This window comes from Arctopsyche grandis, chromosome 4, assembly GCF_051622035.1.
Source record: "Arctopsyche grandis isolate Sample6627 chromosome 4, ASM5162203v2, whole genome shotgun sequence".
Lineage (NCBI taxonomy): Eukaryota > Metazoa > Arthropoda > Insecta > Trichoptera > Hydropsychidae > Arctopsyche > Arctopsyche grandis.
Window position 1 is genome coordinate 29,538,477 of NC_135358.1, and position 16,524 is coordinate 29,555,000.

Below are 16,524 nucleotides of genomic sequence, written 5' to 3' on the forward strand. Positions count from 1 at the left end.
TAACCATCACCGAAATCAATGAATTCGACATTGCCAAAATATCCACAAAACGTGCTTACCTCACCGAACCTAACCCAACGTAACCTAATCATCACCGAAATCAAAGAATTGGACATTGCAAAAATATACACAAAACTTGCTAACTTCACGAAACCTAACCCAACCTAACCTAACCATCACCGAAATCAAAGAATTCAACATTGCTAAAATATACACAAAACATGCTAACCTCACCAAACTTAACCCAACCTAACCTAACCATCACCGAAATCAAAGAATTCGACATTGCAAAAATATACACAAAACGTGCTAACTTCACGAAACCTAGCCCAACCTAACCTAGCCAACACCGAAATCAATGAATTCGACATTGCCAAAATATCCACAAAACGTACTAATCTCACCAGACCTAACCCAACCTAACCTAACCATCACCGAAATCAAAGAATTCGACATTGCCAAAATATCCACAAAACGTGCTTACCTCACCAAACCTTACTCAACCTAACCTTACCATCACCGAAATCAAAGAATTGGACATTTCAAAAATATCCACAAAACGTGCTTACCTCACCGAACCTAACCCAACGTAACCTAACCATCACCGAAATCAAAGAATTGGACATTGCAAAAATATACACAAAACTTGCTAACTTCACGAAACCTAAACCAACCTAACCTAACCATCACCGAAATCAAAGAATTTGACATTGCAAAAATATACACAAAACGTGCTAACTTCAACAAACCTAACCCAAACTAACCTAACCATCACCGAAATCAAAGAATTGGACATTGCAAAAATATACACAAAACTTGCTAACCTCACCAAACTTCACGAAACCTAGCCCAACCTAACCTAGCCAACACCGAAATCAATGAATTCGACATTGCCAAAATATCCACAAAACGTACTAATCTCACCAGACCTAACCCAACCTAACCTAACCATCACCGAAATCAAAGAATTCGACATTGCCAAAATATCCACAAAACGTGCTTACCTCACCAAACCTTACTCAACCTAACCTTACCATCACCGAAATCAAAGAATTGGATATTTCAAAAATATCCACAAAGCGTGCTTACCTCACCGAACCTAACCCAACGTAACCTAACCATCACCGAAATCAAAGAATTGGACATTGCAAAAATATACACAAAACTTGCTAACTTCACGAAACCTAAACCAACCTAACCTAACCATCACCGAAATCAAAGAATTTGACATTGCAAAAATATACACAAAACGTGCTAACTTCACGAAACCTAAACCAACCTAACCTAACCATCACGGAAATCAATGAATTCGACAATACAAAATCATCCACAAAACTTGCTAACCTCACAAAGCCTAACCCAACCTAACCTTGCCATCACCGAAATCCAAGATCAGGACATTGCAAAATTATAAACAAAACATCCTAACTTTACGAAACCTAACCCAACCTAACCTAACCAACACCGAAATAAATGAATTCGACATTTCAAAAATATACACAAAACGTTCTAACCTCACCAAACCTAACCCAACCTAACCTTACCATCACCGAAATCAAAGAATTCAACATTGCTAAAATAAACACAAAACGTGCTAACCTCACCAAACTTAACCTAACCTAACCTAACCATCACCGAAATCAATGAATTCGACGTTGCAAAAATAAACACAAAATGTGCTAGCCTCACCATACCTAACCCAACCTAACCTTACCATCACCGAAATCAAAGAATTCGACATTGCCAAAATATACACAAAACGTGCTTACCTCACCAAACTTAACGTCACCAAACCTAACCATCACCGAAATCAAAGAATTGGACATTGCAAAAATATACGCAAAACGTTCTAACCTCAGCAAACCTAACCCAACCTAACCTAACCATCACCGAAATCAAAGAATTCAACATTGCTAAAATAAAAACAAAACGTGCCTACCTCACCAAACCTAACGTAACCAAACCTAACCATCACCGAAATCAAAGAATAGGACATTGCAAAAATATACACAAGACTTGCTTACTTCACGAAACCTAAACCAACCTAACCTAACCATCACCGAAATCAAAGAATTCGACATTGCAAAAATATACACAAAACGTGCTAACTTCACGAAACCTAGCCCAACCTAACCTAGCCAACACCGAAATCAATGAATTCGACATTGCCAAAATATCCACAAAACGTTCTAATCTCACCAGACCTAACCCAACCTAACCTTACCATCACCGAAATCAAAGATCAGGACATTGCAAAAATATACACAAAACGTGCTTACTTCACGAAACCTTACCTAACATAAACAACACCGAAATCAATGAATTCGACATTGCAAAAATATACACAAAACGTTCTCACCTCACCAAACCTAACCCAACCTAACCTAACCATCACCGAAATCAAAGAATTCGACATTGCCAAAATATACACAAAACGTGCTAACAATACCAAATCTAACCCAACCTAACCTAACCATCACCGAAAACAATGAATTCGACATTGCAAAAATATACACAAAACAAGCTTACTTCACCAAACCTAACCCAACCTAACCTAACCAACACCGAAAACAATGAATTCGACATTGCAAAAATATACACAAAACAAGCTTATTTCACCAAACCTAACCCAACCTAACATAACCAACACCAAAATCAATGAATTCGACATTACAAAAATATACACAAAACGTTCTAACCTCATCAAACCTTACCCAACCTAACCTAACCATCACCGAAATCAAAAAATTCGACATTGCCAAAATATCCACAAAACGTGCTTACCTCACGAAACCTTACTCAACCTTACATTACCATCACCGAAATCAAAGAATTGGACATTGCAAAAATATACACAAAACAAGCTTATTTCACCAACCCTAACCCAACCTAACCTAACCATCACCGAAATCAATAAATTCGACGTAGCAAAAATATACACAAAATGTGCTAACCTCACCATACCTAACCCAACCTAACCTTACCATCACCGAAATCAAAGAATTCGACATTGCCAAAATATACACAAAACGTGCTTACCTCACCAAACCTAACCCAACCTAACCTAACCATCACCGAAATCAAAGAATTCGACATTGCCAAAATATACACAAAACGTGCTAACCTTACCAAACCTAACCCAACCTAACCTTACCATCACCGAAATCAAAGAATTCGACATTGCAAACATATACACAAAACGTGCTAACTTCACGAAACCTAACCCAACCTAACCTAACCAACACCAAAATCAATGAATTCGACATTGCAAAAATATACACAAAACGTTCTAACCTCACCAAACCTAACCCAACCTAACCTTACCATCACCGAAATCAAAGAATTCGACATTGCCAAAATATCCACAAAAGGCGCTTACCTCACCAAACCTAATTCAACATAACCTTACCATCAGCGAAATCAAAGAATTGGTCATTTTAAAAATATACACAAAACTTGCTAACCTCACAAAGCCTAACCCAACCTAACCTTACCATCACCGAAATCAAAGATCAGGACATTGCAAAAATATACACAAAACGTGCTTACTTCACGAAACCTAACCTAACATAAACAACACCGAAATCAATGAATTCGACATTGCAAAAATATACACAAAAAGTTCTCACCTCACCAAACCTAACCCAACCTAACCTAACCATCACCGAAATCAAAGAATTCGACATTGCCAAAATATACACAAAACGTGCTAACAATACCAAACCTAACCCAACCTAACCTAACCATCACCGAAATCAAAGAATTCGACATTGCCAAATTATCCACAAACGTGCTTACCTCACGAAACCTTACTCAACCTAACCTTACCATCACCGAAATCAAAGAATTGGACATTTCAAAAATATACAGAAAACGTGCTTACTACACTGAACTTAACCCAACCTTACCTAACCATCACCGAAATCAATGAATTCGACATTGCCAAAATATCCACAAAACGTGCTTACCTCACCGAACCTAACCCAACGTAACCTAATCATCACTGAAATCAAAGAATTGGACATTGCAAAAATATACACAAAACTTGCTAACTTCACGAAACCTAACCCAACCTAACCTAACCATCACCGAAATCAAAGAATTCAACATTGCTAAAATATACACAAAACATGCTAACCTCACCAAACTTAACCCAACCTAACCTAACCATCACCGAAATCAAAGAATTCGACATTGCAAAAATATACACAAAACGTGCTAACTTCACGAAACCTAGCCCAACCTAACCTAGCCAACACCGAAATCAATGAATTCGACATTGCCAAAATATCCACAAAACGTACTAATCTCACCAGACCTAACCCAACCTAACCTAACCATCACCGAAATCAAAGAATTCGACATTGCCAAAATATCCACAAAACGTGCTTACCTCACCAAACCTTACTCAACCTAACCTTACCATCACCGAAATCAAAGAATTGGACATTTCAAAAATATCCACAAAACGTGCTTACCTCACCGAACCTAACCCAACGTAACCTAACCATCACCGAAATCAAAGAATTAGACATTGCAAAAATATACACAAAACTTGCTAACTTCACGAAACCTAAACCAACCTAACCTAACCATCACCGAAATCAAAGAATTTGACATTGCAAAAATATACACAAAACGTGCTAACTTCAACAAACCTAACCCAAACTAACCTAACCATCACCGAAATCAAAGAATTGGACATTGCAAAAATATACACAAAACTTGCTAACCTCACCAAACTTCACGAAACCTAGCCCAACCTAACCTAGCCAACACCGAAATCAATGAATTCGACATTGCCAAAATATCCACAAAACGTACTAATCTCACCAGACCTAACCCAACCTAACCTAACCATCACCGAAATCAAAGAATTCGACATTGCCAAAATATCCACAAAACGTGCTTACCTCACCAAACCTTACTCAACCTAACCTTACCATCACCGAAATCAAAGAATTGGATATTTCAAAAATATCCACAAAACGTGCTTACCTCACCGAACCTAACCCAACGTAACCTAACCATCACCGAAATCAAAGAATTGGACATTGCAAAAATATACACAAAACTTGCTAACTTCACGAAACCTAAACCAACCTAACCTAACCATCACCGAAATCAAAGAATTTGACATTGCAAAAATATACACAAAACGTGCTATCTTCACGAAACCTAAACCAACCTAACCTAACCATCACGGAAATCAATGAATTCGACAATACAAAATCATCCACAAAACTTGCTAACCTCACAAAGCCTAACCCAACCTAACCTTGCCATCACCGAAATCCAAGATCAGGACATTGCAAAATTATAAACAAAACATCCTAACTTTACGAAACCTAACCCAACCTAACCTAACCAACACCGAAATAAATGAATTCGACATTTCAAAAATATACACAAAACGTTCTAACCTCACCAAACCTAACCCAACCTAACCTAACCATCACCGAAATCAAAGAATTCAACATTGCTAAAATAAACACAAAACGTGCTAACCTCACCATACCTAACCCAACCTAACCTTACCATCACCGAAATCAAAGAATTCGACATTGCCAAAATATACACAAAACGTGCTTACCTCACCAAACTTAACGTCACCAAACCTAACCATCACCGAAATCAAAGAATTGGACATTGCAAAAATATACGCAAAACGTTCTAACCTCAGCAAACCTAACCCAACCTAACCTAACCATCACCGAAATCAAAGAATTCAACATTGCTAAAATAAAAACAAAACGTGCCTACCTCACCAAACCTAACGTAACCAAACCTAACCATCACCGAAATCAAAGAATAGGACATTGCAAAAATATACACAAGACTTGCTTACTTCACGAAACCTAAACCAACCTAACCTAACCATCACCGAAATCAAAGAATTCGACATTGCAAAAATATACACAAAACGTGCTAACTTCACGAAACCTAGCCCAACCTAACCTAGCCAACACCGAAATCAATGAATTCGACATTGCCAAAATATCCACAAAACGTTCTAATCTCACCAGACCTAACCCAACCTAACCTTACCATCACCGAAATCAAAGATCAGGACATTGCAAAAATATACACAAAACGTGCTTACTTCACGAAACCTAACCTAACATAAACAACACCGAAATCAATGAATTCGACATTGCAAAAATATACACAAAACGTTCTCACCTCACCAAACCTAACCCAACCTAACCTAACCATCACCGAAATCAAAGAATTCGACATTGCCAAAATATACACAAAACGTGCTAACAATACCAAATCTAACCCAACCTAACCTAACCATCACCGAAAACAATGAATTCGACATTGCAAAAATATACACAAAACAAGCTTACTTCACCAAACCTAACCCAACCTAACCTAACCAACACCGAAAACAATGAATTCGACATTGCAAAAATATACACAAAACAAGCTTATTTCACCAAACCTAACCCAACCTAACATAACCAACACCAAAATCAATGAATTCGACATTGCAAAAATATACACAAAACGTTCTAACCTCATCAAACCTTACTTAACCTAACCTAACCATCACCGAAATCAAAAAATTCGACATTGCCAAAATATCCACAAAACGTGCTTACCTCACGAAACCTTACTCAACCTTACATTACCATCACCGAAATCAAAGAATTGGACATTGCAAAAATATACACAAAACAAGCTTATTTCACCAACCCTAACCCAACCTAACCAAACCATCACCGAAATCAATAAATTCGACGTAGCAAAAATATACACAAAATGTGCTAACCTCACCATACCTAACCCAACCTAACCTTACCATCACCGAAATCAAAGAATTCGACATTGCCAAAATATACACAAAACGTGCTTACCTCACCAAACCTAACCCAACCTAACCTAACCATCACCGAAATCAAAGAATTCGACATTGCCAAAATATACACAAAACGTGCTAACCTTACCAAACCTAACCCAACCTAACCTTACCATCACCGAAATCAAAGAATTCGACATTGCAAACATATACACAAAACGTGCTAACTTCACGAAACCTAACCCAACCTAACCTAACCAACACCAAAATCAATGAATTCGACATTGCAAAAATATACACAAAACGTTCTAACCTCACCAAACCTAACCCAACCTAACCTTACCATCACCGAAATCAAAGAATTCGACATTGCCAAAATATCCACAAAAGGCGCTTACCTCACCAAACCTAATTCAACATAACCTTACCATCAGCGAAATCAAAGAATTGGTCATTTTAAAAATATACACAAAACTTGCTAACCTCACAAAGCCTAACCCAACCTAACCTTACCATCACCGAAATCAAAGATCAGGACATTGCAAAAATATACACAAAACGTGCTTACTTCACGAAACCTAACCTAACATAAACAACACCGAAATCAATGAATTCGACATTGCAAAAATATACACAAAACGTTCTCACCTCACCAAACCTAACCCAACCTAACCTAACCATCACCGAAATCAAAGAATTCGACATTGCCAAAATATACACAAAACGTGCTAACAATACCAAACCTAACCCAACCTAACCTAACCATCACCGAAAACAATGAATTCGACATTGCAAAAATATACACAAAACAAGCTTACTTCACCAAACCTAACCCAACCTAACCTAACCAACACCGAAAACAATGAATTCGACATTGCAAAAATATACACAAAAAAAGCTTACTTCACCAAACCTAACCCAACCTAACATAACCAACACAAAAATCAATGAATTCGACATTGCAAAAATATACACAAAACGTTCTAACCTCATCAAACCTTACCCAACCTAACCTAACCATCACCGAAATCAAAAAATTCGACATTGCCAAAATATCCACAAAACGTGCTTACCTCACGAAACCTTACTCAACCTAACATTACCATCACCGAAATCAAAGAATTCGACATTTCAAAAATATACACAAAACGTTCTAACCTCACCAAACCTAACCCAACCTAACCTAACCATCACCGAAATCAAAGAATTCAACATTGCTAAAATATACACAAAACGTGCTAACCTCACCAAACTTAACCTAACCTAACCTAACCATCACCGAAATCAATGAATTCGACGTTGCAAAAATAAACACAAAATGTGCTAGCCTCACCATACCTAACCCAACCTAACCTTACCATCACCGAAATCAAAGAATTCGACATTGCCAAAATATACACAAAACGTGCTTACCTCACCAAACTTAACGTCACCAAACCTAACCATCACCGAAATCAAAGAATTGGACATTGCAAAAATATACGCAAAACGTTCTAACCTCAGCAAACCTAACCCAACCTAACCTAACCATCACCGAAATCAAAGAATTCAACATTGCTAAAATAAAAACAAAACGTGCCTACCTCACCAAACCTAACGTAACCAAACCTAACCATCACCGAAATCAAAGAATTGGACATTGCAAAAATATACACAAGACTTGCTTACTTCACGAAACCTAAACCAACCTAACCTAACCATCACCGAAATCAAAGAATTCGACATTGCAAAAATATACACAAAACGTGCTTACTTCACGAAACCTAGCCCAACCTAACCTAGCCAACACCGAAATCAATGAATTCGACATTGCCAAAATATCCACAAAACGTTCTAATCTCACCAGACCTAACCCAACCTAACCTTACCATCACCGAAATCAAAGATCAGGACATTGCAAAAATATACACAAAACGTGCTTACTTCACGAAACCTAACCTAACATAAACAACACCGAAATCAATGAATTCGACATTGCAAAAATATACACAAAACGTTCTCACCTCACCAAACCTAACCCAACCTAACCTAACCATCACCGAAATCAAAGAATTCGACATTGCCAAAATATACACAAAACGTGCTAACAATACCAAATCTAACCCAACCTAACCTAACCATCACCGAAAACAATGAATTCGACATTGCAAAAATATACACAAAACAAGCTTACTTCACCAAACCTAACCCAACCTAACCTAACCAACACCGAAAACAATGAATTCGACATTGCAAAAATATACACAAAACAAGCTTACTTCACCAAACCTAACCCAACCTAACATAACCAACACCAAAATCAATAAATTCGACATTGCAAAAATATACACAAAACGTTCTAACCTCAACAAACCTTACCCAACCTAACCTAACCATCACCGAAATCAAAAAATTCGACATTGCCAAAATATCCACAAAACGTGCTTACCTCACGAAACCTTACTCAACCTAACATTACCATCACCGAAATCAAAGAATTGGACATTGCAAAAATATACACAAAACAAGCTTATTTCACCAATCCTAACCCAACCTAACCTAACCATCACCGAAATCAATAAATTCGACGTAGCAAAAATATACACAAAATGTGCTAACCTCACCATACCTAACCCAACCTAACCTTACCATCACCGAAATCAAAGAATTCGACATTGCCAAAATATACACAAAACGTGCTTACCTCACCAAACCTAACCCAACCTAACCTAACCATCACCGAAATCAAAGAATTCGACATTGCCAAAATATACACAAAACGTGCTAACCTTACCAAACCTAACCCAACCTAACCTTACCATCACCGAAATCAAAGAATTCGACATTGCAAAAATATACACAAAACGTGCTAACTTCACGAAACCTAACCCAACCTAACCTAACCAACACCGAAATCAATGAATTCGACATTGCAAAAATATACACAAAACGTTCTAACCTCACCAAACCTAACCCAACCTAACCTTACCATCACCGAAATCAAAGAATTCGACATTGCCAAAATATCCACAAAAGGCGCTTACCTCACCAAACCTAATTCAACATAACCTTACCATCAGTGAAATCAAAGAATTGGTCATTTTAAAAATATACACAAAACTTGCTAACCTCACAAAGCCTAACCCAACCTAACCTTACCATCACCGAAATCAAAGATCAGGACATTGCAAAAATATACACAAAACGTGCTTACTTCACGAAACCTAACCTAACATAAACAACACCGAAATCAATGAATTCGACATTGCAAAAATATACACAAAACGTTCTCACCTCACCAAACCTAACCCAACCTAACCTAACCATCACCGAAATCAAAGAATTCGACATTGCCAAAATATACACAAAACGTGCTAACAATACCAAACCTAACCCAACCTAACCTAACCATCACCGAAAACAATGAATTCGACATTGCAAAAATATACACAAAACAAGCTTACTTCACCAAACCTAACCCAACCTAACCTAACCAACACCGAAAACAATGAATTCGACATTGCAAAAATATACACAAAAAAAGCTTACTTCACCAAACCTAACCCAACCTAACATAACCAACACCAAAATCAATGAATTCGACATTGCAAAAATATACACAAAACGTTCTAACCTCATCAAACCTTACCCAACCTAACCTAACCATCACCGAAATCAAAAAATTCGACATTGCCAAAATATCCACAAAACGTGCTTACCTCACGAAACCTTACTCAACCTAACATTACCATCACCGAAATCAAACAATTGGACATTGCAAAAATATACACAAAACAAGCTTATTTCACCAACCCTAACCCAACCTAACCTAACCATCACCGAAATCAATAAATTCGACGTAGCAAAAATATACACAAAATGTGCTAACCTCACCATACCTAACCCAACCTAACCTTACCATCACCGAAATCAAAGAATTCGACATTGCCAAAATATACACAAAACGTGCTTACCTCACCAAACCTAACCCAACCTAACCTTACCATCACCGAAATCAAAGAATTCGACATTGCCAAAATATACACAAAACGTGCTAACCTTACCAAACCTAAGCCAACCTAACCTTACCATCACCGAAATCAAAGAATTCGACATTGCAAAAATATACACAAAACGTGCTAACTTCACGAAACCTAACCCAACCTAACCTAACCAACACCGAAATCAATGAATTCGACATTGCAAAAATATACACAAAACGTGCTTACTTCACGAAACCTAACCCAACCTAACCTAACCAACACCGAAATCAATGAATTCGACATTGCAAAAATATACACAAAACGTTCTAACCTCACCAAACCTAACCCAACCTAACCTAACCATCACCGAAATCAAAGAATTCGACATTGCCAAAATATCCACAAAAGGCGCTTACCTCACCAAACCTAACTCAACATAACCTTACCATCAGCGAAATCAAAGAATTGGTAATTTTAAAAATATACACAAAACGTGCTTACTTCACGGAACCTAACCCAACCTAACCTAACCATCACCGATATCAATGAATTCGACATTGCAAAAATATACACAAAAGGCGCTTACCTCACCAAACTTAACGCAACCTTACTTATCCATCACCGAAATCAAAAAATTCGACATTGCCAAAATATCCACAAAACGTGCTTACCTCACGAAACCTTACTAAACCTAACATTACCATCAACGAAATCAAAGAATTGGACATTGCAAAAATATACACAAAACAAGCTTATTTCACCAAACCTAACCCAACCTAACCTAACCATCACCGAAATCAATAAATTCGACGTAGCAAAAATATACACAAAATGTGCTAACCTCACCATACCTAACCCAACCTAACCTTACCATCACCGAAATCAAAGAATTCGACATTGCCAAAATAAACACAAAACGTGCTTACCTCACCAAACCTAACCCAACCTAACCTAACCATCACCGAAATCAAAGAATTCGACATTGCCAAAATATACACAAAACGTGCTAACCTTACCAAACCTAACCCAACCTAACCTTACCATCACCGAAATCAAAGAATTCGACATTGCAAAAATATTCACAAAACGTGCTAACTTCACGAAACCTAACCCAACCTAACCTAACCAACACCGAAATCAATGAATTCGACATTGCAAAAATATACACAAAACGTGCTAACCTCACCGAACATAACCCAACCTAACCTAACCATCACCGAAATCAAAGAATTGGACATTGCAAAAATATACACAACACTTGCTTACTTCACGAAACCTAAACCAACCTAACCTAAGCATCACGGAAATCAATAAATTCGACAATGCAAAATCATCCACAATACTTTCTAACCTCACAAAGCCTAAACCAACCTAACCTTACCATCACCGAAATCAAAGATCAGGACATTGCAAAAATATACACAAAACGTGCTAACTTCACGAAACCTAACCCAACCTAACCCAACCAACACCAAAATCAATGAATTCGACATTGCAAAAATATACACAAAACGTTCTAACCTCATCAAACCTTACCCAACCTAACCTAACCATCACCGAAATCAAAAAATTCGACATTGCCAAAATATCCACAAAACGTGCTTACCTCACGAAACCTTACTCAACCTAACATTACCATCACCGAAATCAAAGAATTGGACATTGCAAAAATATACACAAAACAAGCTTATTTCACCAACCCTAACCCAACCTAACCTAACCATCACCGAAATCAATAAATTCGACGTAGCAAAAATATACACAAAATGTGCTCACCTCACCATACCTAACCCAACCTAACCTTACCATCACCGAAATCAAAGAATTCGACATTGCCAAAATATACACAAAACGTGCTTACCTCACCAAACCTAACCCAACCTAACCTAACCATCACCGAAATCAAAGAATTCGACATTGCCAAAATATACACAAAACGTGCTAACCTTACCAAACCTAACCCAACCTAACCTTACCATCACCGAAATCAAAGAATTCGACATTGCAAAAATATACACAAAACGTGCTAGCTTCACGAAACCTAACCCAACCTAACCTAACCAACACCGAAATCAATGAATTCGACATTGCAAAAATATACACAAAACGTGCTTACTTCACGAAACCTAACCCAACCTAACCTAACCAACACCGAAATCAATGAATTCGACATTGCAAAAATATACACAAAACGTTCTAACCTCACCAAACCTAACCCAACCTAACCTAACCATCACCGAAATCAAAGAATTCGACATTGCCAAAATATCCACAAAAGGCGCTTACCTCACCAAACCTAACTTAACATAACCTTACCATCAGCGAAATCAAAGAATTGGTAATTTTAAAAATATACACAAAACGTGCTTACTTCACGGAACCTAACCCAACCTAACCTAACCATCACCGATATCAATGAATTCGACATTGCAAAAATATATACAAAAGGCGCTTACCTCACCAAACTTAACGCAACCTTACTTATCCATCACCGAAATCAAAAAATTCGACATTGCCAAAATATCCACAAAACGTGCTTACCTCACGAAACCTTACTCAACCTAACATTATTGTGACATAGTTGTGTTGCTACGTTACACAACTGCTAACTAGTTGCAGTGTCGGTCTTCCGTTAATCGGGTTAAATTAACGATAATTTAACCGTTTCTAAAGTGTCTGTGTTTTGCAAGATTGTAAATATTAAATATTAATAGTGTGATAAAAAACCCGCTTGTTTATAATAGTGAAGTGTTTTAATTTCTTATCTGAAAATTGTGACGAATTTTCAACATGAAGAATTAATAAAATTTTGTCATTTGTTTCGACGTGTAATAAAAATAATTTGAATTTATATTTTTGTTTAATCATAGTGAAAAAGTGCTTGTGTTGTGTTTTTTGTTTGATTTCAATAATTTCGGTTATCAATAGTTTCACAATGTCTCGTTTTGAGTGCATTTACAGACTGTGTGACTCAATCAAAGACGTTCTATCTGGGGGAAATCTCCTTTCCAATTCCAGGATTTCTGATATATTGGTTGCCACCTCTCAAATTGTCACGGTCGCACGAGAGGAAGAGGAGGCGCATGACTCTCAGCGACTGATTGACCTCAAGCTAGCAATTGATGGTCTGGTGGAGGATTCGCGTGAGTTCAAGATATTCTTCGCAGATTCCTTACGTGCCCTGACTGCTCAAATGGAGGCTGCAAGGATGGTTTCTACTTTGTCTCCAACCCATGCTCCACCTGCAGCGGCGCGGCCGGCCGATCAGGGCATAAGCAAACGTAAGCGCCGTAACAAAGTGTCAAAGAGCGCTTTGTTGTCCCGTCCGGACTTAGCTGCTTCTCTTGCTGACGCTTCTCCGAAGACTGCTGTTCCTGCCGCCGTTCACAATGGAGCGTCGCATGCCAGCTTTCCATTACCTTCTCCATCACCTGCGCCAACTCCTGCAATTCGGAAGGCTTCTCTGATAGATGCAGTTTCTAAGTCTCCAATTCAATCTCAACGGTCTCAGAGGCAATCTTTCATCCGTTGCTCGGCTACTCACAATGGAGCGTCGCATGCCAGCCTTCCAATACCTTATCCATCACCTGCGTCAACTCCTGCACCACGGAAGGCTTCTCTGATAGATGCAGTTTCTAAGTCTCCAATTCAGTCTCAACGGTCTCAGAGGCAGTCTTTCATCCGTTGCTCGGGTATTGAAGATGAGCATCTAAAAGCTGTCTCCGATAAACGTTTTATTCATTTATTCTATCTGAAACGTGAGTCTACAGAAACTCAAATAAAGGATTATTTATGTAGGAAGTTGGGACGAATTGATCAGAACTTCACAGTTCAATCACTATCAGCTAGGGGCAGTTATGCTTCATTCAAAATAGGAGTCTGCACAGCTGATTTTTCTGTGGTTTTTGATCCTGCTTTTTGGCCGCGGGGAGTCGGGTTGCGTCGGTGGCTTTTTCGGAAGACAAAGGCCGCAATTTAATAAGACCCGAAAGGAACGGGCGCGCCTTTGTGAGTCCTTAAATGTTTACTACCAAAATGTAAGGGGACTTAATTCAAAGACAGACATTTGTTTATCTGCTGTTCTTGCTCAAGATCATGACTTAATTGCTTTTTCTGAAACTTGGATTTGCGATTCTGTCTTAAATGGCGAACTTTTCGATGACCGCTATTTAGTTTTTCGGAGGGATCGTTGCAGCAGAGGCGGGGGAGTTCTTCTCGCTGTACGAGCTGCTAGTTTTCAATCTGTTCGTCTTTTTGATCAGCTCAATACCATCGGTGAACATATTTGGGTTGAACTTCGCTTAAAGAATTTTTCTATTTTAATATGTGTACTGTATTTTCCTCCGAATGAATCTCCTCTTATTATAAATTCATTTTTTTCAAATTTGCAAAATAATTTTAATGTTTTGGCTGGCAGGAAAGTCATGATCTTGGGTGATTTTAATCCTAGAAGTTTGAATTATGTTCCTAATGAATTAATTTTTATGTCAGAACTATTTAATATGAGTCAATTGAACTCAATAACTAATTGTAATAATAATTTATTAGATTTAATTTTCACTAATTTAAATTTTATTTCTTGCAATGTATCTAGAAGCCTATTTCCTTTGCTGCCTGAGGATCCATACCATCCGGCGCTTGAGTTAGAAGTAAATACACTTGTTTCGGCTTCCTCTCATTTTCATTCTGCTAATATACCGGCTCCGGGTGGATGGTTGTTTGATGGTGTTGATTTCGTGATCCTCAATAGTTTGTTTTTTGCTTGTAATTGGGATAAACTATATGAGTGCGTTGATGTTAATTCTGCCGTTGATTCCTTTTATAGTATCGTTAACTCTGTATTTGATAAATGTTTTATGAGAAAGCGTCAAATTAATGAAGCAAGGGTTTACCCAAAGTGGTATAATTCCCGAATAATTTCATTAATGCACAAGAAAAATAATGCACATAAAATATGGAAAAAATATAAAGATCCTACATTTTTTATTGATTTCTGTAACTTGCGTACTCTTTTTAAGCGGATCTCGACTTCCGCTTACGAGGAATACATTACTAATTGTGAAAATTCAATTGCTCAGAATCCGAAAAATTTTTGGAGCTTCATCAACAGCAAACGAATTATAGATTTAAAACTTACGAAAATGCATGATATGGATGAGGACTTTATTGGTCATGACAGCATCGCAAATGCCTTTGCTAACTATTTTCATTCGGTTTTTGATTCGACTACTGTTATGACTTCCCCTAGTTTAGATTCCTCCATGTTTCCATTATTGTCTGTTGACAAGTTCCATTTATCTGATTTACGCTACGGTTTTGGTAAAATTAAAAATATTAAATCTTTTGGACCAGATTTCATTCCAGATTTCATTTTAAAGGGTAGTGAGCCTGGACTCTCGTCTCCATTGATTTTTATTTTTAATCTAATGCTGAAGACTTCAGTTTTTCCTGTATCATGGAAGTGTTCGAAAGTAACTCCGATCCATAAAAAAGGTGATAAGTATTCCATTAGAAACTATCGCCCGGTTGCTATAATATCCTCTTCTGCAAAACTTTTTGAAATTATACTTCATAGGTATATTTTCAATCATTGCCAGAGTATGATTATTGATCAGCAACATGGATTTCGTCCACAACGTTCAACGACCACAAATTTGTTGTCATTTTCTGGTTTTGTAACAGGTTCCTTGGATGCTAATATTCAAACAGATACTGTTTACACGGATTTCGAAAAGGCTTTCGACAAAGTAAATCACT